The following is a 25,248-nucleotide window of genomic DNA, read 5'->3' on the forward strand; positions in this document are numbered from 1 at the left end:
ATTTTAAAAAGCAAAAAGTAAAGCCTGTTCTCATTGTAATTCAAGGAGTAGATGTCAAATGAGTCAACTTTTTCAGATTTATTGGAAGTGAAACCTTTTCTTGGTCAACATTTTCATCAAGAGAAACTGCTGGTGCTTAGAAACCCGGGCAGCAGGGCAGGAGGCCGGATGAAGTTGTACAGAACTTTATGGAACCTGCAAGACAAAAAGTTATTTCCACAAACACAGTCACTGTTTGGTATGGTAATCTCACTCCAAGTGCTTTGGAGAAGCAGACTGACGATACCCCTTCCTCTGATTTGCTGTGCACGCTGGGAAGTGTGGACGAACTCCCAGAGCACACACCCGCTTAACACACTCACACTCACGAGCCTGTGAACACGCTAAAGGCATTTTCTTCAAACGAGGACGCCCATAAACATCATAGACACAAAAGCGGTAATCATCACATCATCACACCCACTGAGGGAGGGTAAGGCTCACCCTCAGACATGACACAGACAGACGCACACACACTTTCCCAGAGTAAATCCACATCATTACCACATGCAGAGAACATGAAACTGCTCTCATGCTTCACAGAAACCGTTACACACGTGGTGAAACCTCACAAGAGAAATATATGCCGTTATGGATGCTTGATAATACACTTAACTATACATGCAAATACAGTTTGATGCAGCTGCATACAAACATACATACAAAGTGCCCCTCTGCACGCACAAGTGCAATCTAACTCCCATTAGCATGCATGGATACAAGTACACAGATGCACATACACACTGTGCCCCCTCTTCACACACACACACACACACACACATTTACACTTGTCTCCTCCTTTCTGCCCAGATACTGTATAATGATGATGCTACTTTGGTCCCCAAACAAGATTATTCACGCATCTTTCTCTTTCATGCATCCCTCCCTCGCTCGCTCTCTTCCTCTCTTTCCCTAGATGGGCTAAACAGTGTTTTTGTCAGGCGGCCTCTCATGCATGGCTGAGCAGGGACGCCGTTGTTTGCCTGCTGCAGCATTTACATGAGACAAAGGTTTTCCTCATGAGCTTATATGGACATTTCTCAAGTCCATGGCAATATCGAAATTTTATATGCATAGTGAATAATTTAGTAGTAAATGGATGTGAATTTGCAATGAAACAAAACTAGGCTTGAGAACTTAGCAGATAAAATTGAGCAAATAGAAAGAGAATATGAGGGGAAAATACAGGTCACTGGTAATACTGGAATTCATGAGCATAATGAATAACCTACGAAAAAGGTATTTGAATAATATTCTAGCGTGTTTAGTCAGTTTCCCCTCTCATGCCCTACATCTGTCAACTTGTTGAGAACACCATGCTTCTGCATGGGAAGTGTGCCTGCCAAAGTGGAAGAGTGGGAGTGTGTCTGCATAGTAACAAGGCCTGCCAAACATGGGAGATGCATGAGAAAGAATAATGTGTGTGCGACGTGTGAGATAAAGAGGGTTTGTGTGTACTGTCTGGTCCGGGACATGCACGTGTGTGTGTGTGTGTGTGTGTGTGTGTGTGTGTGAGAGTGTGAGTGTGATGACTGTCTGGTGCAGGGGGTTGCAGTCTGCAGGGGGTCTGTTCCCCTTCACTGGGCACAGAGATACAATGTAAACAACCTCTCCAATCGTCCAATCAGAAAACACGCTGCGGTGACCACCCATGCCCTGGTGGTAACCCCACACACACACACACACACACACACACACACACACACACACATACACACACAAACATACAGGCACATTGATACACGCAACCAACTCAGTCAAAATAGATGGACATGGACTTCATGGACACACACATACACACACACACACACACACACACACACATAAACAGGGTATGGAATGAAGTGCTAAAGGACAGACAGCAGAGACGTTCATGACATTATCTGACCTCATTTCAGTGGGAGTGTGTGTGTGTGTGTGTGTGTGTGTGTGTGTGTGTGTCTGGAGTGGGGGAGGCGGCAGACAGACATACATTAGTGATGGAGCTGGGCTCTTATAGGGTCACACACGACACACACACATACCTGCACACTAATGCACACACAGACATATGTGTGTGTACGTGTTTTCTACAAGTGCTGTAAAAGGTATTTTTTTGGTGTGCTGACTGCTCCACATTATCCACCGCTTCCCAGGCGCTGCAGCGTGTGTGATATTGTCACCTCTAGAAAATACAGCGTGAAAACTCCGGCGCAGGCTGTTATGTTGTTCGTCCTTGTGTAAGTCCTTGTTAGCCGGTGTTTGATTCCTCTGGACGGAAGCCATAATGAAGTCCCTGTGCGGACCACAGGATCCCATCGCCCTCCGCTGCCCTTGTCTGGTGGAGGAGAGAGATGCTGAGACAGAGAGACAGGCAGAGAGAGAGACAGGCAGAGAGAGAGACAAGCAGAGAGAGAGACAGATGAATCAGTGATACAAACACATGGTTGTTATGAGTATTGTAGTGTTTTCAGGATGACCCGTTGTTGTCAAATGTCATTAGCTGGGTTTCCATCCAATCATTTTTAAGTGAATTATGATGTATCAAAGTAGAAAAGCTGAATGGAAACACAAAAAAGCTTTTACGCTCACTTGAAGTGGAATTTTTTGTCGATAAAGACAGGCATTAAACAGCAATGGAAATGCATTTGTCAAATAAATGATGACGCAGGTTCAGTCTCATTGCACGGCAGTTCAAAAGTGGCTTTGGACATTCTGTCTGTAAAATATCCGTTCACCACAAGCTCCCAGAAATACCTGCTGTTTCTTCCATGGAGAAGTTTCCATGGTGGTTGTACAGCCATTAGTTGGTGCATTACAGTATTGGAAAGTGCATTTCTTTGATTTTGTATTTGGATGAAATATGGCCCACAAAAATTAGCTGACAATAAAGAACAATTATAACTTTCCCAATTTATTCGCTTCATGGAAACACACCTAATTTGCATTTTATTTCAAAAGTTTGTGTAGAATTCACATGATGGTTTATGGAAATATAGTTAATGTCTTTCTCTCTCTCTCTCTCTCTCTCTCTCTCTCTCAATCTCTCTCCCTCTCTCTCTCTCTGGGTATATTACTGTGTCTGTGCTTGTGATTTAGTGAACCATTTGAGTCAAGGGCGTGTAAAGGCAGCAGTGGGACAATAGACCTCAGGGTCAGATCCATTTTCATTTTACATCAGATTTATACACGACACAATGTAGATAGATTGATTCAATACTCCGATACATGCATAAATAACAGCAAAGGTGCTGCACCTATGAGCCTCATAACAGCATATACACACACACGCACACATGCACATACACACACACTCACGCACACACACACGCACAGGGAGGCCAATACATCTTCATAAAGTGCACATGCCACTGTAAATTTCTGGAATGTATTGAATGGGCAGAGTGCTTCTCTGCCTCTTCAATATTCATGGTAATGGAGATAGAGAGGGACAGAAGGTCCCCGAGTTAAACAATACACACGCACACACACACACACACACACACACACACACACACACACACACACTCTCTTTCTCTCTCTCTCCCTCTCTAATTGAGGAGAAATTATGTCACATTTGGGCCTCGCAGTAACACATTCACCTTACATTGACTCTAATTTCCAACAGGAGGGTTTCCTTTCCAAAATGCCATGTATTGATTTTGAAAAAGAAAGGCACCTGAAATTCATCCCTCAGTAGTTCATAAATATAGATGATTCAATCCTAAATGTTGCTCATGCAGAGGTAACGGTTTGAAAAAATGAAATGGGTTTCATAATGAGTTTTACTTTTGTGGTAGCAAACATTTTTATCATGGGATGTAATACTTTTTCCAGAATGGTGGATGTCTTGTTTTTTAAATGAAACTGTATGAATTGTGTGAGAGTATCCTGCGATTTCACCTCCACTTGGCTGCATTGTGCTCCGCGGTTGGATCTCGGGTCTCGGGCTTCTCCGCCACGGGTAGCAGGATTAAGAAACAAAATCCCAGCATGCTGAGTCGAAAATATTCAAATCTCCTTGTGCCCAGACAGAGGATGAGCAGAGGTGTGCGTGCAGTCAGGCTAAAGATGGGATTGTCTTTTAGGACACGCTCACCGATTCCACAAAAACACGGTCTGCAAGGCTGCGAGCCTCTTGGGATATTGTGCGAGTGAGCGTACCGCATCCATCTGCCCCATCATCCCTTTCCCCCCCATCCCTATCTCCTCCCCTCTCCTTTCCCTTTCATCTCCAGGTGGGCCTACTACAGCCCGTTGCATGCATGTATTAGCGCTTCCTTGAAGTGAAGCGACCTTCGGACGCCCTTTAGTTTCCATAGCAGCGAGCGGGGCTAGTCGCGTAGCATTAACATTCGCCGAGCTCCAGCGCCGGCCTGATCAAAGCTCCATTGATTTTGTGTCCCAGATTTATTCAAAATAGCCCCTCAATTAGAACGAAGCGAGGCGATGTCTTTCTTTTTTAACTAAGACGGAGCTTCTAAATGAATTTGCTTGGGAGGGGATGAAGGGAGTGAAAGAGATTTTGAATTCACAGTTATCTCTGCCTCTGTGATTTGCAGGGCCGTTTTTGAAAGAGGAAAACAAAAAATGTGGCTTGACTGGAAACAAGAGGAACTATTTTGTTCTTTCCATCCAGACGTTATGCTCCTGTTGGCTTTTCTTTGAATGAAACTCAAGGCAGCTCTCCCTGCAAGGTCTTATGACTAGCAGAGGTTTCCAGAAGTGTCATGTGTATTAACACTATGCTGAGGATTTCTCACACTGCAAGGTTTTAGCATTTACAAAACAGGAGCTACATTTTCTGGATTGTCCTGAGGTCGAGGAAGGATTACTTTACTGATGGTCATTTAAAATATAACATAGTAGAGATACAATAATTTGCCAAAGGGACAGAGGTTGTTGGTGATGGGGAGGTACAGTAATGGACAGGTCCTGAGAGACTCATTTGGTGCATTGATTTGCCTTTTAAAAGGATTCTGTTTTAACCCTTTTAAGGGACTGCAGAGCTGGGTGAGGTAGATTAACAGAGATCCATCCAGACTGAATGGAAATCACTCATTTAGACTATGGAGTTTATTGCTCTGTGTCGTATTTTGAGATTAATCCAGGAAAGACACATTTAAACACACACACACATACACACACACACACACACACACACACACACACACACAGCCACACTCTTCAGCAGTGTGCGGTGGGCAGAAGGATGGTGAGATTAGATGTGTGGGGAGTCAGGGATCAGACAGACAGAAGAGACAGATAAGCAGATACAGATACAGGATTAACACACACATACACCCATACACCCATACACACACACACACACACACACACACATACAAGGTAACACAGATTTGGATTTAGGAAGTGGCAGCCGGCTGACCTTTGCCCTTCGAGCTGAGACAGAATTGCGTCTGAAGCAGACACACACACACACACATGCCCGCTTATATGTGCACGTGCATGCATACACAGACACACACACACACACACACACACACACACACTAAACCCATGAGTAAAGGCATGAGTGAAGGCACTTACTGAAAGACGCTTAAAGTTTTTGGAGAGGCTCGTTCAAGCGTGCTTTTTGTGTGTGTGAGAAAGGGAGAGAGAGAGCGAGGGAAGACTAAAACAAGGACAAATAAAGACTCAGTAGAGAGAGAAAATTCCAGAGAGGTTTCTCTTTTTCTATCGCTCCCTGTCTCTCCTCGGTTACCCGCTGTCTAGCCTCTCGTTTAGCTTCTGGGTTGGGATTTAGCATAATCAATTACACAATGAGCCCTCCCCCTCCTCTTCGTCCTCGTCCTCCTCTCTCTCTCTCTCCCTCTCTCTCCCTCCATCCCCCTCCATCCCTACTGTATTTCAGCTTTTCAGTGCAGATGATTGAATGTCAGTCTCTTTTCATGTGTTTGTGCCCGCGCAGAGGCAGAATATTGAGACATCGTGGCATTTCAGCTGCCCTTTGTCCCCGAGCCGCTGTGAGCCGCCGATAAAAGACGCAACAAGCTCAGTCAGAGATCAACCTTTCAGGGGAGGAGGAGGAGGAGAAGAGGGAAGAAAAGGGAAAGTGTTTCTAAAGCCCACCAGAGTGAAGGAGGAGAAAGAGGGGGGAGGGGGGGGGGGGAGAGAGAGAAGAAAAGACGGGGACAGCGGGGTGGGGGAGTGATGTAAGAAAAGCGAGGGTCGATGTGTTGCGGCAGACAGTGGCAGGAGAGTGTACATGTGATTTTGTGTGTGTGTGCGTGTGTGTGTGCATGCATGCGTATATAGATGTGTGTGTGGCTGTGCATGCATTAGAAATCAGACAGAGAGAGAGAGAGAGAGTGAGAGATGGACAGGCAGAGAGAAAAGCTCAGAGTACAGTAGGGGTGTATGAGATGTGTGCTCGCTCTTTCCGTCTTTGATTATGGCTACCTTCACTGATTAGGATGCTGGGCGGCCTCGCTATCCATACGGACAGAGCTTGGGGCCATTGCATGAGCATGAATAATGCAATGATCAGCCACAACCAGCCTGTTGTCTCGGTCTGCCTGCCTGCTCACCACTTCAGGGTAGGGGACAAACTGTAGCCAGAAAAAAAAACCCACTCAACCCAACCATCCAAAATCAAGATTGATGTAATCAGCAGCGCGGCAAAAAAAAATGGTGCAATAAAAAAGCTACTTTCCAAAATAAACTGTATATCCATTCTGGGGAAGAAAATCACTAACTGAAATGTATCATTTAATGTCTCTAAAATATAGACGATCTGCTGTAGAAAAAAGGGATACTCTCCTTTAAAATGCTTGGATTTAAGTTTATGTTATCAACCATTTTGCAATAGCTGGTGTCATTTTTGTTCAAGTGATGGATATTTCCGCTTCAGCAAGCATCTCATAAAGCAGCTGTATCCATGTCAGGGTGCTCCTGCAGATTGAAGATGGGCCTGTGTATCTAGGGTTTCATTCCCCAGCTAGGATTTATTCTCCAGAGCGCCTCTCTGCAAAAACATACATGTTATTGTTTGATTAGTCTGAAGGGAAGTGGCCTGTTACTCTCTGTCAGCGCTGATATCCTCTGACAGGCCGGGAGTGTTGGTGGACATGTGGAGCGATGCAGCGGCAGCCTGGTAGAAAGAGTGGAGATGTCTATGAACAGTAGAGCGCTGCATAAACAGCAGCAGTCTGATGCAATGCGCTGTAATTGCAGGGCCGTCAGATACACACTTAACTGATGGTGTACGTGTGTGTGTGTGAGTGCATGAGAAAGTGAGAGAGAAAGAACGAGAAAGAGAAAATAAAGGAGGCGGGGAAATCCATTAAGTCTCAATAATATGGATGAGCAAGAGCTAATCAGAGGCAATGTGTTTACACTGTGTGTGAGTGTGTGTGTGCTTGTGTAGCAGACAGTAATTAAAGCAATTAACACAATTGCACAACAGTGACATCTGTGGCCTGTCTGACCATACAAGCAGCAGCATCCACAGAGAAGCACAAAATGGCTGCTGACACAATGGGAAATCAGGCCACGGATCCTAAGATGGATGCTGTTGCACCCCCATCTAGGCAAACATCAAAAGTAAGGTGTGACAATCCTCCTATGACTCAAGAGAAATATGAGGATTTTATTTCCAAATTGCCATATATCTCTCATTAGCTGAAGTTCATCATCCAATATCTCTAAAATATAGAGGATCCAGTCTGTTAAAGAGTCAAACAAGGACTTAAGTTACTTGCTATTGGCTAAATAATATCATAATTGTGCTATAAATATTTTTTCAAGAATGGCTGTCTGTGTTTGTTGAATTATATTGGAAGAATTATATTGCTCTTTAATCCATTCACACCCTTTCAAACTGCAAACCTGAATTCAACATAAATTCTCCCCTATGACTGACCTTACAGTGATTAGTCATGGCCCATATTGAGCCATATCATCCACCTTTGTTATTGAATAGACTTACAACTGGACAAAGTGAGCAAGCGGCCCCAAGCCTGTTCAGTTCTTTTCACGTTGTCACACCAGCCGTCACCTTTCGAGTGTCTCTCATGCGGTGTTATTCGGGAGGAGACTGCTCCAGTATTCAGCATTATGTAATGGCAGACTACAGTGGAGGCGACCATTTGATAGTCTTATGTAAACCGCTCCTCTACTGCTGCATGGGGTGACTCATTCCTGCTCAAACCTGCGCTTTGTGTGCGTTTGTCATGATTATACCGACGACCTCAAATGACGCTCGCGCAAAGATGTAATCATCACACTGCCCCCGCGCTCCCATGTAAGCATGACACACACACACACACACACACACACACACACACACATACAGAGACCCTTGACCTTTGACACCACTTGTAATTGGTTTTCCCAGAGAGATACAATACAGAGATACAAGGCAAGATGCCCAAGACCAGGACAAGGTCACCTTAAATTCCCGCTCAATACAAAACGCAAGGGGAACTTCAATTAGCATGTGGCAAAATTAGCCCCATATATTTTCTCTCCCCTTTTCTCCCCCCTCCTCTCTCTCTCTCTCTTTGTCTCTCACTCTGTGCTTATGTAACTCTGTCCCCAAGCGGAGGTGAGCGTGTTCTAATGTATGAGGAGGGGCGGAGGAGGAGGAGGAGGCTGTTAAAGCAGTATAGCGGGCGGAGGGCCTCGTAGCGCACATTAATAGAACTGGGAGAGTGCCTCGGGCTGGAAGCTGCTTTTCAAGTTAGTGGCACAGTGAAACAGAAACAGGGGGGGTGCGGCCCTCTTGAGCAGGCTTTTCATGTGCTAACTTGGTGGCATTAAGGTCAAAAGTCCCCAGCGGGGCTCCAGGTATCTGATTCACTAACAGTTGAAAAAATGTCACGCAAATTAGGAATTACCTTGCTCTACCTGGGTGTTTCTCCCCCCACAATTACTGTTTTTGTGTTTTGATTTTTACACTGTGATTGGATCTGATACTTATAACCCCACTGGACACTTTTGCCCGTAGCTCCGGTAAATTAGTACACGACAAAGCCTCCTCGAGACTCTGCTTCTCCCTTCTTTCCGTTTCATGCGTGGCAATTGGAGCGTATTCCCCGTATTCCACCGCCTTTTCGCATTAGCGGCAACATGCTTTGAGATTTATGAGAGAGATATCCGTAACCACTGACTGTAGAGTAATTACTGCAGGAGAGAATAATTAAAGGATGCACTCATCATCAGTCATACGTGCCGTTAAGATAAAATGTCATGGTGCATGCGTGCGTTCTGCGGTGAGATGCGCTATATGTCGAGAGGAGAGTTGCTGATGAAAGATTTATATCTCTATAGGTGGTGAGGGCGGTATGGTGTGGACACAGGCATGCAAGAAGATAGGCAAGGGCACACACACACACACACACACACACATATGCACACATTCATAAAGCATGCACGCAACCCCATCCCTCCACACATATCCCCCACCTCTACACACATACACTTCATGAATACACATAGCATCACCTGTGTCATCAGGCAAGCCCAAAATCAAAGTTGCCACGCTCAGCAGCATCCATTATCAAAAGGCAAAACAGAATCACTCTATATTTATGATATTCCATTATCTGCCTTTCTACTTCCTCTTCCGCAGAATTTATTTTTTGCTTCGCTAGAAGGATTTTTGTTTTGCTTACTTGCCAGGGTCTCAGTGTGTGAAAAGAACAAACTGGAGGCAGCCAGAGAGGGGTGCGCACACTGGAATCTAGTCTATGATTATGTATAGAGTACATTTAAATTCCATCTCTTGTTCTATTTGTGAGCCTCAGCACTTTCGAACAGAGGAATTCAAGCAATGTGAAAATGGGTTGAAAATAGGTTGAACGTCAAAGACAAGTACATCGGCATACAAATAGTGCACAAGTAGTGGATCAGGTTCGGCATGCACAAACATTACCGCAATATGACTCAAAGCCGCAGGCTTTCAGTCGTGTGGAATTGCATTTGTATGCAAAACAGAAGTTCAGAAACGCTGAAATAAAGCCAGAATCCTGCGGTCTTGTAGCTCCATGCTACAGAAAATGGAGCCATTTGGGCCAGTTAGTCTGGAAGATGAGAGAACTGCAGACAAAGCAGAGAGCAGTTGGTGGGAACATCATCATCCCAATCGACCTCTTGTTTAAAACTAAGGGATTAGGAGATCATCCAGTAAAAACCACATAACACACTGCAAAGAATGTCCATTTTAACAAGTCATGTAAGTCTTTAAAGCCTATTTTTCTGAAAGCAAGTGAAAAATTCTGCTAATTGTAGTGAGATAATTCCACTTGTTTCCAATGCAGCTTCACTTGCCTCAAGTGTTTGCTGAAATAAATTTCATCATCTTGAAACAAGACAGAATAAGGCAAATCACTACTATCAAACTACTATCAAGAAAATGACACTTCCAATTGTAAGTCTATGTATTGTTTCATAATACACAAAAATACTGTGGGCCCAAACATTGAAGGAGGCATGTTTTAGTGTAAAATATATATTTATCACTTAGGAAGTCTATAAAGATTGTTAGAATATTATCCTGTATGTTTTGGTAAACTGCCTGTATTTATTCTATCCCACCATCTGTGCACCAATGAGGCACACTGTATTCTTTGTCTTGTCTTTGTTTTTTTTTGTACTGTGATGGTTCAATCTCCCAGTCAGGGGTTAAAACCTTCGATAATGGGGCCATCCATCCTCATAGTAGCACTTGGGGAGAAACTTTCTGCTCATTGCTCTCTGTCGCACACACACAAACACACACACACACACACACACACACACACACACCTGAGCCAGAACAAATGGACCCCCCCTCCTCTCCCTCAACCCCTCTAATATGGATGAAGGAGGTACTTGGCGGCTCAGCGACCCTCATTTCCACACCAATGGAGAGCGTCCGATACAGCTGTAGCTGATGAAATACATTACCCAGAGATGCAACGCTCCCTCCGCAGATGATCCCACCCGGAGAACAAAAGCTGTCAGCGATGAAAGGACAGCCGCACAGGAACACCTGTTTCCAGCGTAATGCGCCTCCAGAAGAAAGTGACTTAAAAGGAACTGCTCAGTTCCTGGACAAACAGTAACTGTGACACCTGGGTGTGTCCGAGTCACGTTGAGATGAGGTGACTCAGGGTTGGGATCTATTCACTTGAAGTTTAACTAGTTCAGGAAGTTGGATTTTTGTTACTGTTAACTGTTAACAACACATTGAGAATGAATGGCTGAACAGACAAAGAAAAGAGAAACTCAAACTGCGTCAACAGAGAATCCAAGGAAAAAGACAGGTGACCCCTTAAAAGATGTAAAAAAAAAAAGAAAAGAGGATTACCATGGGATGAGGTCATGGCCCAAGGTGTTATGTGAGGTATGTGAGCACTCTGCCTCTGTCTTTACACGTGTTTGTGCGTGTTTTGCGTGTTCTTCCGTGCTCGAGTGTGTGTCGGGTGCGTCTCTCCGGCGATGTGTTGAGCCCATATGGTCGACAGGCCAGGTCGTCCCGGAACGGGCGAAGGCCGAGTCCATTATGTGGTGATTTGGCAGTGCACAGACCGTTACCTCCGTTCCCCTCACACCCCTGCATGGATGAGGTGGCACACACACACACACACACACACACACACACACGCACAAGCAAACTGCAGCCCAACACTCATAAACAAACACTCATCTACTCACCGTGTGTGTGCGTGTGTGTGTGTGTGTGTGTGTGTGTGAGGTAACGAAGCGTCCAGTGTGTGGGAGTGTGTCCTGCCAGGAGAGTGTGTGTCCTCGGAGTGGGCATATGGGCACAGAGAAGCTTCATCAGCCAGACTGGCTCAGGCTACTGTTACCTCTCTGTCACCTCCTGGACAACAGCAGATGCCACACCAGCATGGGCAGAGGAAGAGCTAACACACACACACACACACACACACACGCGCACACACACACACACACACACTCACACAAAGACAGGGATGTATACGCAAGGTAAAGAGGGTCAAGCTCTCACTCCTCACCTCCTCAATGTTATGGTTGTTAAAGTCCCCATGAAATTAACTCCCATTACTTTTATTTCCTGGACAACACAGTATCTTTCGTGGTGACCTCATGACCTCATACTGCACTAGTAGGCCTAAATATAATTTTCTAACCAATAAAACCATCAGATTTTTGAACAGTCCCGCCCCTCCGCATCCCTCCCATCAAATAAAACTGCCTTTCTCTCCCCGACTCATATTCGATTGGTTTAGACTTTTTGAATGATCCCTCACTGTGTTATGTCCCGCCCCAACATCCTGTTTCAACAGGAAATGCATCAAATCCAGGAAGTAAAGATGCCATTTCATGGCGTCTTTGATGTCGTGGCAATTGATGACATACATTGGCCTTTTGTCAGGATCAAACCTGTGACCTCTCAGTTATGGGACGGGTCTCTCTAACTACTGTCTCCACCCTGCTATCTTCCTTTGTACCTTTGTGTGAAGCTGTATCATGTTGCGATAGCCTTGCTGGGTCGACACGCTCCAAGTACAGCTGAATAAAATATAGTAGGATAGTAGGTTAGTGATTTTGCCAGATAATCCTACACAACAGCCTATAAAACAACAATGTGGGTCAAGACAGTTCTTTGAGAAGCAGTGACACACATGACACAAAGCACCAGGGACAAATAAAACACAACATGATCACAATGTATTGTATCAGAATCACCAGGCTTTTGTTGGGAGATGTGCGCTGGAAAATAACCATGGGGTTTAGTGTGGGGTCATGGCCCTGTTTCCCCCGGACACATACAGATAGGATAACACTCCTTAGAGGTTAGCATGTGTTCCCCTCGCCTGCACACTGAGCCACGTATTCATTCATAATGGTTAGGAGGTAGTGCTGTGATGTGAGTGGACACACACTCACACAGAGTCACAGACATACTCATAAATGCTCATGTACGCGCTCACACACATGCACACATACTGTCATACCAGGCACATGATGGGCTAATGAATACTGCTTTGTGTTACACGTATGTAACAGATGAGTGTGTGATCTCGTACGAATACAGACACACATCCATCTTAAGGGGACAGAGACGTCCCTTTAAGATAAGGTAAGATATGATAAGATAAGATAAAAGGAGATAAAATAAGTATAAAGTAACACAATATAATTTAAGATTAAATGTTAATGGTCCCTGTGGGGAAAGTGGGTCATTGCAGCATAGGATATAAACATACAGCAAATTAACAAATAGGACATATTGGAAATAATAGAAAAAAAACAGGATATAGAAGATAATAAAACTAATGGAACATATTGAAGATAATATAACAAGTGGAACATATGGAAGATTAAAATGCGCTAATGCAAAGCTCTTATCGGCTTTAAAGTTTTTGTTATGTTGACTATTGACGGATTCAGAGGTTAACAGATGTTCGCATTTTACAGATGAAAGGTGAATTTACAGTAAAGCACACACACTCACCCACCCACTTACCACCCACCCACCCAATCACACACACACACACACACACACAGACAAGCTAACAAAGTGGAGAAGGGTTGGCAAACCCAGACAGAGAATTCCACTGGCCTGGAGGAACCAGACATTGGCTGGATGTGTGTGTCTGCTTTCTCCACTATCTATGCCTCTGGTTCAAAAAACACACACACACACACACACACACACACACACACACACATATATAAACACACACACTCGAACACTGCAAAATGTCCATGTTATAGCTTGTGCAAACACTACCACTACCGTTCTAGTGTGATAAAACACATATACAAACTCAGTGCTAGAATTGGGTCATCTCTCCACGGGGCAGTGGAATAATAACATAAATATATAAATATAATGTGGATCACAGTCCTGTCAGAATTATCCCGCTGTCTGTCTGCACAAATGTAATTGGAGAGCGAGGGGCTGGAAGACACATTGCTCTTGCAGGGCATGAGCATCCAGATTGCTCTTTTTTTTATGAAATGGAGAGATTAGGGGAGCACTGACATGTAAAATGGGCTGTTTGTGTGTGTCTATGTGTGTGTGTGTGTGTGAGTGAAGTAGGGGATGGGGGCGGGGAGGTGAAAGGTCGAGCTGCTGTCTAGTCTTTTGTCCTTCTGGCCATGCCCGCTTGCATTACATGCGTTACATTTCAGGCGAACGCACACATGCAAATTGCACATGCATCCACACACACACGCACGTTATATACCCCTACTTGACCTAGCCATTGGCCATTAACTGTCTACATGTATTGTACACATCCATGACCTAATGCTGTCAGTGTAAAGAAAAAAAAAACAGGTTAAAGCCACAGCCTGCAGGAGAACTCCCAGGATCAAGGGCAAAAGGTGGCATCACAGGCTTTACTTATGGTGTAAACAACAACAACAACAACAACAACAACAACAACAACAACAACAACAACAAAATAATCATTAGGGAGTTTTTATCAGTTCTGGTGTTTTTGGCTTCCCCCTCCTCACCCCCTCCACCCTGATGGCAGCACCAATCACCAATCAGTGATACAGTTATTACACAAATTGAATGGATTCTGTGAAAGGCCAGAGTACATCCAATAACCATAAGGTGTTCTTACCGCAAACCCTGCTCTCATGCCTTTTAATGGGATTCAGACTATTGATCACGTGCGCACAAACTGACTCACTCACCACCAACACACACACACACACACACACGCTCTCGCCCCCCTGCAGTGGACTAAGCTCTGTCTAGCCCTCTCCGGTGTTCCCGTGTGATGCACTCTTTCCCTTTGTTGTTTGTACTGACTGGATGCGCATGCTGGGCGTCCTTCAAGGCCTTTGGAAAAGTACAGAGGTGTCCAGTGAGGCGCCTGACTGCCCTTTTACTCCCCCTCGGGACCCAGCTTGGCTTAAAAGGCACCATAGCTGAGAATAAACTGAAAGTAGATGGGGGATTTGTGAATAGGCTCGTCAGTTTCCGCCTACAAGGGGCTGGACAGTATTCAGCAGATGACGACACACAAGTGTAATAAAGTAACCAAGCATGCAGTATGTCCAGTGTATACATAGACACATGCACACACTGGAGTGCATATCTTTTAAGATAACCCTATATTCTCTCATCTGGTCAGTTCTGCACAGCCTATACTGTTTATCAGACCAGAGTATATGATGTTCGTGGAAAGTCACATTCAAACCATTAGACATAGACAGACAGGCCTTCACTGCCTCTTCAATGCTTGCATGACATGTAGATTATAGTGTGAAGAGACCAGATGTCTATACATAGTCTGAGAGCCTGATAAGAGGGAACAGCCTGTCATTTTTCCAGTATAGTCTGGGGATGTTTATAACTTTTTTTGATTCCTGAACTAGGGAAAAGCTGCAAGTGTGTATACACAACATTCTGGCCTGTGTACTTACAGACTGAATATGGATGCAAGCATATTGAATGATTTGATTTGTTTTTTCTAGGTTAAAAGATACTGCCGTTTTAGATATTTCCTCACACACTTGCATAACCATTGGAGGACAAAATCAACTGACAAACAACAGGAATGAGCCTTTTCCAGGCCAACATTTGGGTCAAAAGGTTTCATACAGAAAAAAGGAACAGAACAGAGCAAAAACCAGAATTACAATGAGTCAATACAGGTCAAAAACGCCTATGATTGAAATGAATTGATCTCTGAGACGAGTGGGTCTTTCCCCATGGTAATTAATAGGCTGTTTACTAGAGCCCCGGACAGAGGGCTGGCTACTATGGTCGAGTGGACATGCAGAGAGAAGAGGTGAAGGCTGTCCAAACTGCTACCAGTGCCAAAAACACTCTGGATCGAGTGCCATTAGCCCAGCAACCCCACTCACTGGCAGTGCCAAAACCAGACAGACACACACACACACACACACACACACACACACACACACAGACAAACACTCGGCCGGTCGGCTGTGCCAGAATCACCCCTGGGGTGGAGGGTACATTAACTAATTGCTCAGCCCAGCTCAGAGAACACAACAACATGAACAGAGAGAGAAGAATAAGGAGTGGGAGAGGACTAGGACATAGAGACCGAGGAGGAGAGAGGGAGCGAGAGAGAGAGAGTAGCATAATAAAGTGAAAAGAGAGATCAGAGTGACATGAATAGATGCGAGGGAGAGGGGGAGAGAGAAAGAGAGAGAGAAAGAGAGAGAGAGAGAGAGAGAGCTTGTTTACATGGGCATTAGTCCAATGCAGCATTAGGACTTAGGCCAGTAGTGACAGGACAATGGAGCAGGCTGCAAGGCCGTGTGTGTGTGTGTGTGTGTGTGTGTGTGTGTGTGTGTATGTGTGTGTGTGTGTGTTATTCAGTTTGTGGCGTCTGGGACAATGGGCCAGTGGGATATTGAAGGATAGGGGGATTATAGGTCAGGCCAAAGAGAAAGACAAGGGATTGGCGTTAGAGGAAAAAAGGGAGCAAAATAAAGGAGCGAAGCGGGGAGGCTGCGATTATCAACCCAAACAAACATAAAACAGGTACGGAGACCAGGGAGGGAGAGACGAGGAGACTCAGACAGCGGCCGTTGCTTCAGGCCTCTTGGCTGAGCTTCAGACATGCCCCTCCATCCTCGCCCACCCTGCCCCGAGAAAGAGTGGCCAAAACCGGCATAAAAAAACACCCCAGACACCCTCCCCCCACCCCCCTCTCTCCTCGCCTCCCTTCATCCTAATTCACAAAGGAGACCTACAAAACGAATCGGCCAAACAAGTGTACGTATTGTTGCCGGCGGTTACGCAGAATGGCAAGGATTTGGCTACTTTGTGGGCTGCGAGGGCGCTTTGGAGGACTTCTGCTGGGTTTCTATGGAGATGAGGATGAAAGAACATAGCACTTTTCTTCACGGGAGAGCCTGTGTGTGTGTGTGTGTGTGTGTGTGTGTGTGCGTGTGTGTGTGTGCACATGGGAGGGGGGTACTTTCCAAAGGCACAAAAACGCAGGTGTTGCTATCCTCCCTTTACACTAGCTCTCCTCTCTCTCTCTCTCTCTCACTCTCTCTCCCTCTCTTTTTGTTGCTCTGTCTTTGTTTACTGCTACCCTTGACTGTCTGAAAAACGAATGCCTGGGCCAGGACTCAGAACCTAAGAAAACACCTCTTCCATTAACATGCTCCTCCATGAAACTCATTAATATTAATGTCAACAACATTAAAGCTTTCCGAGTCGACCCCGGTTAAAACAGCTCCAACGGGTTCGACTGTTTCAGATCCAGGAAAGGTCAGACAGTGCAAAATGGCTTCCAGTTTTCCCTGTGTTCCATGACAGACCGAGAGATAGAGAGTAGGGACACACTGAATGTACGAAATATTAAGGACATCTTCCTCGTCTGCTTCTCTTTATCTACATCTGCTGCTTTGTGATTCGTTTAGATTTAATAAAGGAAATCAATAATGGCTTTTACCTGGTTTCACCTCATAAGTGCACTTCATGAAAAGAAGCAAGTGTCCCTAATATTTTGTACATTAAGTGTATGAAAATAACCAGCGGCGTTTCCAATGTCCATCTCGAGCTGCATCCATTAGGGGGGAAAAAACAGAAACAATCTTGTTGCTAAATGCTAATTGCTCTCACTAAAAGCGGCGCTGTGCTGTTGTAATTCACGAAATGGCCTGTTTTCCACAGAACAGGACATCTCCTCCCCCTGTCCACTCGTGGTAGGTAAATATAGCCGCCAATGTTCCCGTCCGCCGCCGGGGCCTCGGGGTGATGCAGCCATCCTTCGCAGAGGTGACTGGTGGGCCGGCGTCATCTCCATCGATGCGCCAATAACGACCCTTCAGTGTGTCTGGGGAGCGGGGGCCGCCGCGGGAAGACAGAGGTGAACGGGTTTGGAGGCTATTTCTTCGCCGGTAATTGCACACCACTTTTCAATGAATGCTCTCCCGCTGTGTGACGCCCTTGAGTGATGGGTACTGCAGTGCCCTACTTTGGATGGCTAGAACTCCAGTTTTCACAGTAATAATGTGTGCATGTGTGTGTGTTTGTTTGTGTGTGTGTGTGTGTGTGAGCGAGCATGTTTCTGACTGGCAAGCAAGACGATTCAGGTTGTCACAGGCTTTCAGAGCATTGTGAATTGCTTGTGTTTAGCCTGTGTATGTGTATGGATATGTATATACGTATGTATAATCCTCTCAGACCATATCTGTGTGTGTGTGTGTGTGTGTGTGTGTGTGTGTGTGTGTGCAGCATATTGTGTACTTCCTCCCATTCTTTTCAGCAGCTCTGTTTTCCTGCTGTCACGGCTGGAGCTCAGGACAAGGTCGCATTACCACTGGCAGACACACACACACACACACACACACACACACACACACACAAACACAAATCTTGCAACTTCTTAATCCTCGTTCAGCAGCCCAGGCCCACCTGTTCAATCACATCTGCACTGACACCATTACCATTTTCTGTGTGTGTGACTGAGTCAATGAGGCATCTGTCAGTAAGTCTGCCTGTCTGTACGAGTTTAGAGAGATAGAAGGAGAGAGAGAGAGGGAGAGAGAGAGAGAGAGAGAGAAGGGCAGGATTTATTCGAGGTACTGGATATGTACATGTGCACTGGTGTGAATTGAATTGTCCGCTTATTCATGCATCCCCTTCTTCTTCACACAGGAGCACCAGCCCATGAAATAACCAGTCCGCTTCCTGACCTTGTGACCCGACACCTAAGGCCGGCCTTCTGATTGGACCGGAGCGACTCCGCTACCTGGCAGCCTTTCCTCGCAAAAGCCAGAGGAAGAGAGAGAGATTTACCTTCCCCCTGCCTGCCTTCCTTCGATAAACAAGACAGCAAGTTTCCATGACCTCAACGCCTAATTGGGCCTCTTGCTCCTTTTTCATCCTCTGCTGTATCTACCCTTATGCATACGTTCTTCCTCTCTGCTTTGAAATCTTGCGGTATAATGACGGATAATCACTCCGGGATTTTGCCGGAGAAAAGAAAAAAAATGCCATGGTGGAAGAAATTGCACCGAATGGTCAGTGATTATAGGTGATCTGTGATTACAAGTAATGGCTCCGTAAATATACAGAGAAAGCAAGGAGAGAGGAGAAGCAGCTGAATTATTGGATCAGTCGCACAATATATGGCGCACAAAAACACACATCACTCTAAAGCTGTCATTATCTGCTGATTATGGAGTGGGAAACACACTGATTACTGAGGGAGAATGAGAAAAAGAGTTTGGGTGTGTGAGTGTGCGTGTGTGTGTGTGTGTGTGTGTGTGTGTGTGTGTGTGTGTGTCACCTCGCAGCAAATCCAATCTATAGTTACCATTGGGTGAGGTCACTTCAACTTCCCATACTTCTCTCTCTCTCTCTCTCTCTCACACACACACACTCACACACACACAAACACAGGCTCGCTCTCTCTTTTCTCTCGTCCCCTCTGGTTGTTTGCCTTTTTCATTCCAGGGAGTGCCCTGCTCCGCTGTCAGAATTGATTTGTAGCGCTCCTGCTGCACTATTAGCTGTAAAAACCTCCGTAAATGCTCTAAACCAGTTCCACAACTTCTTTGTGAGTCTCGTCTCTTTGTGAATCTCTTTCAGCTGCAAAATATTGACTGAGGCACTGAAATAACAGTGTGCTTTATTACGGCAATAATGACATCTTTCTCCAAACAAGCTCAATAAGGCTTTTCAATATAGTGCTCAATATCCTGAAGCCAAATGGCAAGTGGAGCAGACAAAGAAATGAGTGGTTCAGGTCTTTTATTGTCTTTAACTCTTATTTCACCTGGCAAGTTGGATTTTCATTTTACAGCAATGTTGGGTGGTAACACGTTAACCAGTAACACATTACAGTTATATCATTACTTTTACCAGTAACAGTGTAATGAATGACTATTTCAATTTTAGCCTGAAAATTACAGCTACCGGTCACTGAAATAACTTGTCGCTCTTGTTATCCTCCTCTCTAAATATCAGATAGAAGTTGAATTTACATAACAGCTGTATCCCACCTCATCCCCAAATTCATGTTCCTCATCATTAGTTGTCGTCCTCTCACATTAGCTAGCTAGCTCCCATGAAATGGCAGAAAAGTTTATATTCCCGCTTTGATTTTATCAAGCAAAAGGACATCGACACTGTTTGGTTTCCCTGATCATTCACAGGAAAGGAACAGAGTTATCCCAATTTCTGAGGAGAGGAGAGGATGCAATCAGCAGTTTTGGGCGTGTAATGGAAAAGTAAAATAATGACTAGTGTAAGGAATTACTGCTCACAGGGAGTATAGCACATATACCTCAATTAGATAACCTTATGAAGAGCAAACCTGGCATTTTGGTTGAATGAAAAATGAATTGTCTATATGGTGTAAATGAGTGAATGCTAAGTGAGTAAACAAAATGCAAATTAACGAAGAGAAGAGAAGAGAAGAGAAGAGAAGAGAAGAGAAGAGAAGAGAAGAGAAAAATTCCACTACATACAGATCCAGAGAGATATCTATAGAAATCAACATCAAACACACCAAACCCTGCCAAATATGGTCGCCCTAGTTTGGCCATTGGCCACTTGCTTACCAGTGCATCTAGGCTCTATTTCTGTGGCAGTAAATCATAAAATTAGATGAAACAGTCTCAGCACTTGCATGCACACACAAATACACACACTCACACTCACACTCACACTCACACACACATACACACACACCAACACCTGTTCCTGTGGGGAGGCCAGTTCAGGGCACACTGGGACGGTGGGAACCTCACCGATATCATAAACTTTGCCATTACATAACAAGGTACAGTGTACAGACGTTGCATCATATATGTCCCGTAAGCCACACACACACACACACACACACACACACACACACACACACACACACCATTCTTTCCACAGCTGGGTCCACCAATGAGGAAGGAATGTTTCACCTCAGCCTAGGACTATGCAAACAACGTCGTCTCTCATACACACACACACACACAAACACACACACTAATGGATTACTTTCTTCCTCATGGAAACTGTGTCTAAGTATGTGTGTGTGGGTGTGGGTGTGTGTGTGTGTGTGTGTGTGTGTGTGTGTGTGTGTGTGTCATCATGCTGTATACATCTCAACTTTCAAACAGATACACAGTAAGAAACAAAGAATCTATTTAAGTCTGATTCTCTTTTTCATATCCCAGAATCGAATAAAACATACAATATACTCTATACCTTATTGACAACTACAATGCAATATGTCTTTTGCAATCAACTGAAACATGGAACTTACCAACTCGTCCCAGACGTTAGCAGGATATGACTGGCCATGAGTCACATCCAACACAGTGAACTTGTGCCAGAAGTGGAGGTGATGTGTGAAATCAGTTGCCATGGGGATAAATGTAAAGAACAAACAGAGAGGTATGTACATCCACATGCACTCAGAGTTTATCGGGTTTGATTTCATGTAGGAAAACGAAAAAAAAAACATGACAAAAAGATATAGATTTGATCCTCCTCCATAGACAGTGGCACTCTCTCCTCCTTTCATCTCTTCTCTCTCTCTCTCTCTCTCTCCACGCCTCTCTCCCTGTCTCTTTGTGACAAATTGACTGTCTCTCTCCGACGGCTCACCTGGCAGGTCAGAGATCAGAGTTATCGATCGGGCCTTCATCTGCCGCCCGGCCTCTCTCTCTGTTCTGGGATCAGCGGTTATTGATGGGGGTTTGGAGGGCGAAGCGCCACACGCTGGGTTTCCTGTCTCCTCTCTGACTCATCCTCCAAGACTCACACAAAGCCTGACCTTTCCACAGGCGCTAGAGTACACACACACACACACACACACGCGGCCGTGTACATATGCATACGGCACCCACGGGTACACACACACACACACACACACACATAAATATAGATGTACATGCGGAGAGTAAAGTATACTGAAGCCACATAAACACTTGTGAGCTGCTCCAGTTCCATAAAATCATAAGATTCAGGAGTTGCTTATTGATTTAAAAACAGATTTTTGTAACTGTGGGAATGTTTTTGAAACTGAATCCTCTCTCCATTGTCATGTAGGATGTACTTTTTTACACTGCATTCATTACCAGGAAGCCATTTATTTACATCACTATAAAAAGCATTGCCCTGTGTTGCTCTGTGTGAAGCACAGTACAATAAATCCTTCCCTTACTGTACCTGCAGTCCGGTCATGCTGCCCTCTCTATGCAGTATATTACAGCGCACACAACAAGGAAAACAATTCCAAGTTTATCTCAAGGGGAATAAAGTCATTTGGCAAGTTTAGTTTATTCAACTTTAGCCTGCAACATTTTTTCTGCTAGGTTTTAAAAAATGTGTGTGAAATTTTTAAGTCGGTAAGCAGTGAGGAAAGATTTTGATGGAAACTCCCAGTTCTTGCAACATCAGATTTGTTGCTACATTATGACTGAGTGTACAATTAAGGGTGAGTGTGCCGTTAGTGGAAATTTGCGCAAAAGTCTAACTAAACCTAATTTTCCAAACCTGAAAAAAAAAGCCTCTGAGTCCCAAATAGAAAACAAACTGATGAAAGGCGACCTTTCGCGGTGAAACGGGCAGCGAGAGACGGATGAGAGATGGATGGAAGGAGACAGAGACTCTCCGACAGCTGAGGTTGTTTGTGGAAACCTGAGAAACAGGAGATGCAATCAGCTCTCCAAACAAGGGAGTCTCAGCAGCAACAGGTGACAGCTATGCATGTCCATACTATCTATATTCTCCGTCTCTCTGTCTTTCGCTCTCCAGCTGCGTCTATGTTCCTCCTTATCAGATCAGGGACTAACAAGGCGGGAGAGAGGGGAAAAACGAGGAACATGAGGGAATGGTCAGAGGAAAAAAGGTCGAATTTGGTTTGAGAATGTGAACGGAAAATGATTATGGTGAAAACAGGAATGATTACAAACCGTAATGCCTTTTTCCTCATCCCTCAGCATGGAGAACGAGGGAACAGACAGAGAGATGGGTGATAGTGATAGACAGAAAAAGACCTCACACTAAAGTGGGAATACAGGGAGAGATAAAGGGATAGCCGTGTCTCCTTAAGTTTGAAGGAGGCAGGGGGCTGTTGTTGACATGCAGGGTGTGTGTGTCTGTACCTCATTGTCTGCCCCATCTGTCTGGCTTTATCTCTACTTTCCACCCCCCCCCCCCCCTCCTCCCTCCTCCCTCCTCCCTCCTCCTCCTCCGTCCCATTCAGCTCACACCCTCCATTGTAGCCTCCACACGGTCAGCCGCTCCCCGCACACTGGCAGACACCCAGGGAGCTTCCACCCACAGCAACTGGTGGCATTGTTTGCATACGCAGCACACATATGTTTGCAGTTGCCTTCTCATATACCACATTTACACTCGGACACGCCACACACACACACACACACACACACACACACACACACACGATGTGAGCATCTAGTCGCAATGTAAAAGATAAACCTGAAACTAGAAAAACATCAACAAAATGAAGTGTTGCTTGGGTCAAAATGTGACACAAACATATCGTTATGTTCAGTTGTCGATATATTTTTAGTTGATAGGTGTTAGTCACCTTATACCATGCAGCCGTTCCTATAAAAGTGTTTTATATCTGTTTCCATTACAGACACAGTTTCTTAGTCCAGTGTTATTTTTGTAAATACAAATTTGCAGCCAGGCACATTCCCCATAGCTTTGTTCCTGTCAATAAAATATCAATGCAGTAGGCACCGAAGACTATGATACCAATGCATACTATACAAACTGTGTTGCTGACCCCTCGCCTACCCCCGCTACACACACACACACACACACACACACACACACACATACAAACACACAAAGCTATCAGCACCATATGAGGATAACTCATAAACAAAGCGGTGGAGCACAAAGGGAATACAAACATTGTTTTGTATGACATGGAAGGTGCCCTTGGTGAGATGCGGGATGCGGGGGAGGGATGTCTGTTTTTCTATTTGAACAGGTTTTTGTTGTTGGCAGAAACCATGTGGGTCTTCCTTTGTTTGGATCCCATATTGAATTCTGTGAAAAAGCTGTAAAAAAAAAAAAAAAAAAAAAAAACCCTCGCTGCAGATACCTCTGCTGAAATTAGTTGTGCAGGTTCCTTCCATGCTGGCAATTACAGAAGCCTGGAAGCCTGCAGCCTCCGGTTCCCAGAAGAAAGAGATGTGCACACACACGCATCAAACGTGATGGTTAGCACATGCACACAAACTCACTCTCTCTCTGTCTCACTCTCTCTCTTACGCACACATTGTGAAATACGCAAGACATTAAACATTTGCAAGCAATCATGCTCTCAGTCACGTTGTAACTCTCTGCTGGCTCAGATCCACAGGCAGACAGTCACATGTAGCCGTATCTGCTCACTTTCCCAAAACAACAAGCGTCCTTCACGTCAGCCAGCTCCTTAGTCATGATATTCATAATGGAGAAACACCTGGACCAACCACAACTGCCAAACCAACTCTTGTCCTCTCCATTTGACTCAATTACCCACATTTTCTCTTCATTTCTGGGCAAAACTAACAAATGTATCATGTATATATATATACACACATTATTGTCTTCAAAATGTGCATAAAGGTGATGATACATTAGGTAATTTGGGGGCAATATAGGTAGGTAGCAGTACTAGTAAAAACCTATTCAAATTCTTCTTACCAACAAGATGTTTCTAGGTGATTAAAGCAAATAACAAAGCTTCTGAGGCAACTCCTGGGGCACTGTTGCTCATCAGAGTTGCCCAAAATGTCGCCGTGGGCACCACATTTCTCTCTTATGGCGTGTCTTGTTTCCATTCGCTGTCAAGTTGTTTGTATTTACTGCTTCTTCTCTCCCATACTGATTTCTCTTCTCCTTTCTCTCTTGCTCGTTCACCCAGACTGATCACAGTATGGTCAGTGTCTGCTGGCCCGGTGTCCTGCCCAATGTGTGTGTGTGTGTGTGTGTGTGTGTGTGTGTGTGTGTGTGTGTGTGTGTGTGTGTGTGTGTGTGTGTGTGTGTGTGAAAAGCCACGTAGCCTGGTGTGCCTATCTCAGTCAGCCTTCCTGTCATTCATTCAGTATGGCCTGCCTGTCTCAGCCTGTCGCCTATAGCTATTCATTCTCTCGAGATACCAGTCACCAAGCTGACGGGCCGACTGACTCTCTGTGAAACAGTTGCTCCAAGTGCAGTTTTGATGGCCATGTAAGCGCACATATGAAATTACATGTACATGCACTCAGTAACACAATGGCAAATATGGACGTTTTGGAGTCAACAAGTAATTC

Source organism: Centroberyx affinis, unplaced genomic scaffold (assembly GCF_046629955.1).
Source record: "Centroberyx affinis isolate AG114_WGS23_722 - 3 ecotype Tasmania unplaced genomic scaffold, CSIRO-AGI_Caff_v1 ptg000671l_1, whole genome shotgun sequence".
NCBI classification, from domain to species: domain Eukaryota; kingdom Metazoa; phylum Chordata; class Actinopteri; order Beryciformes; family Berycidae; genus Centroberyx; species Centroberyx affinis.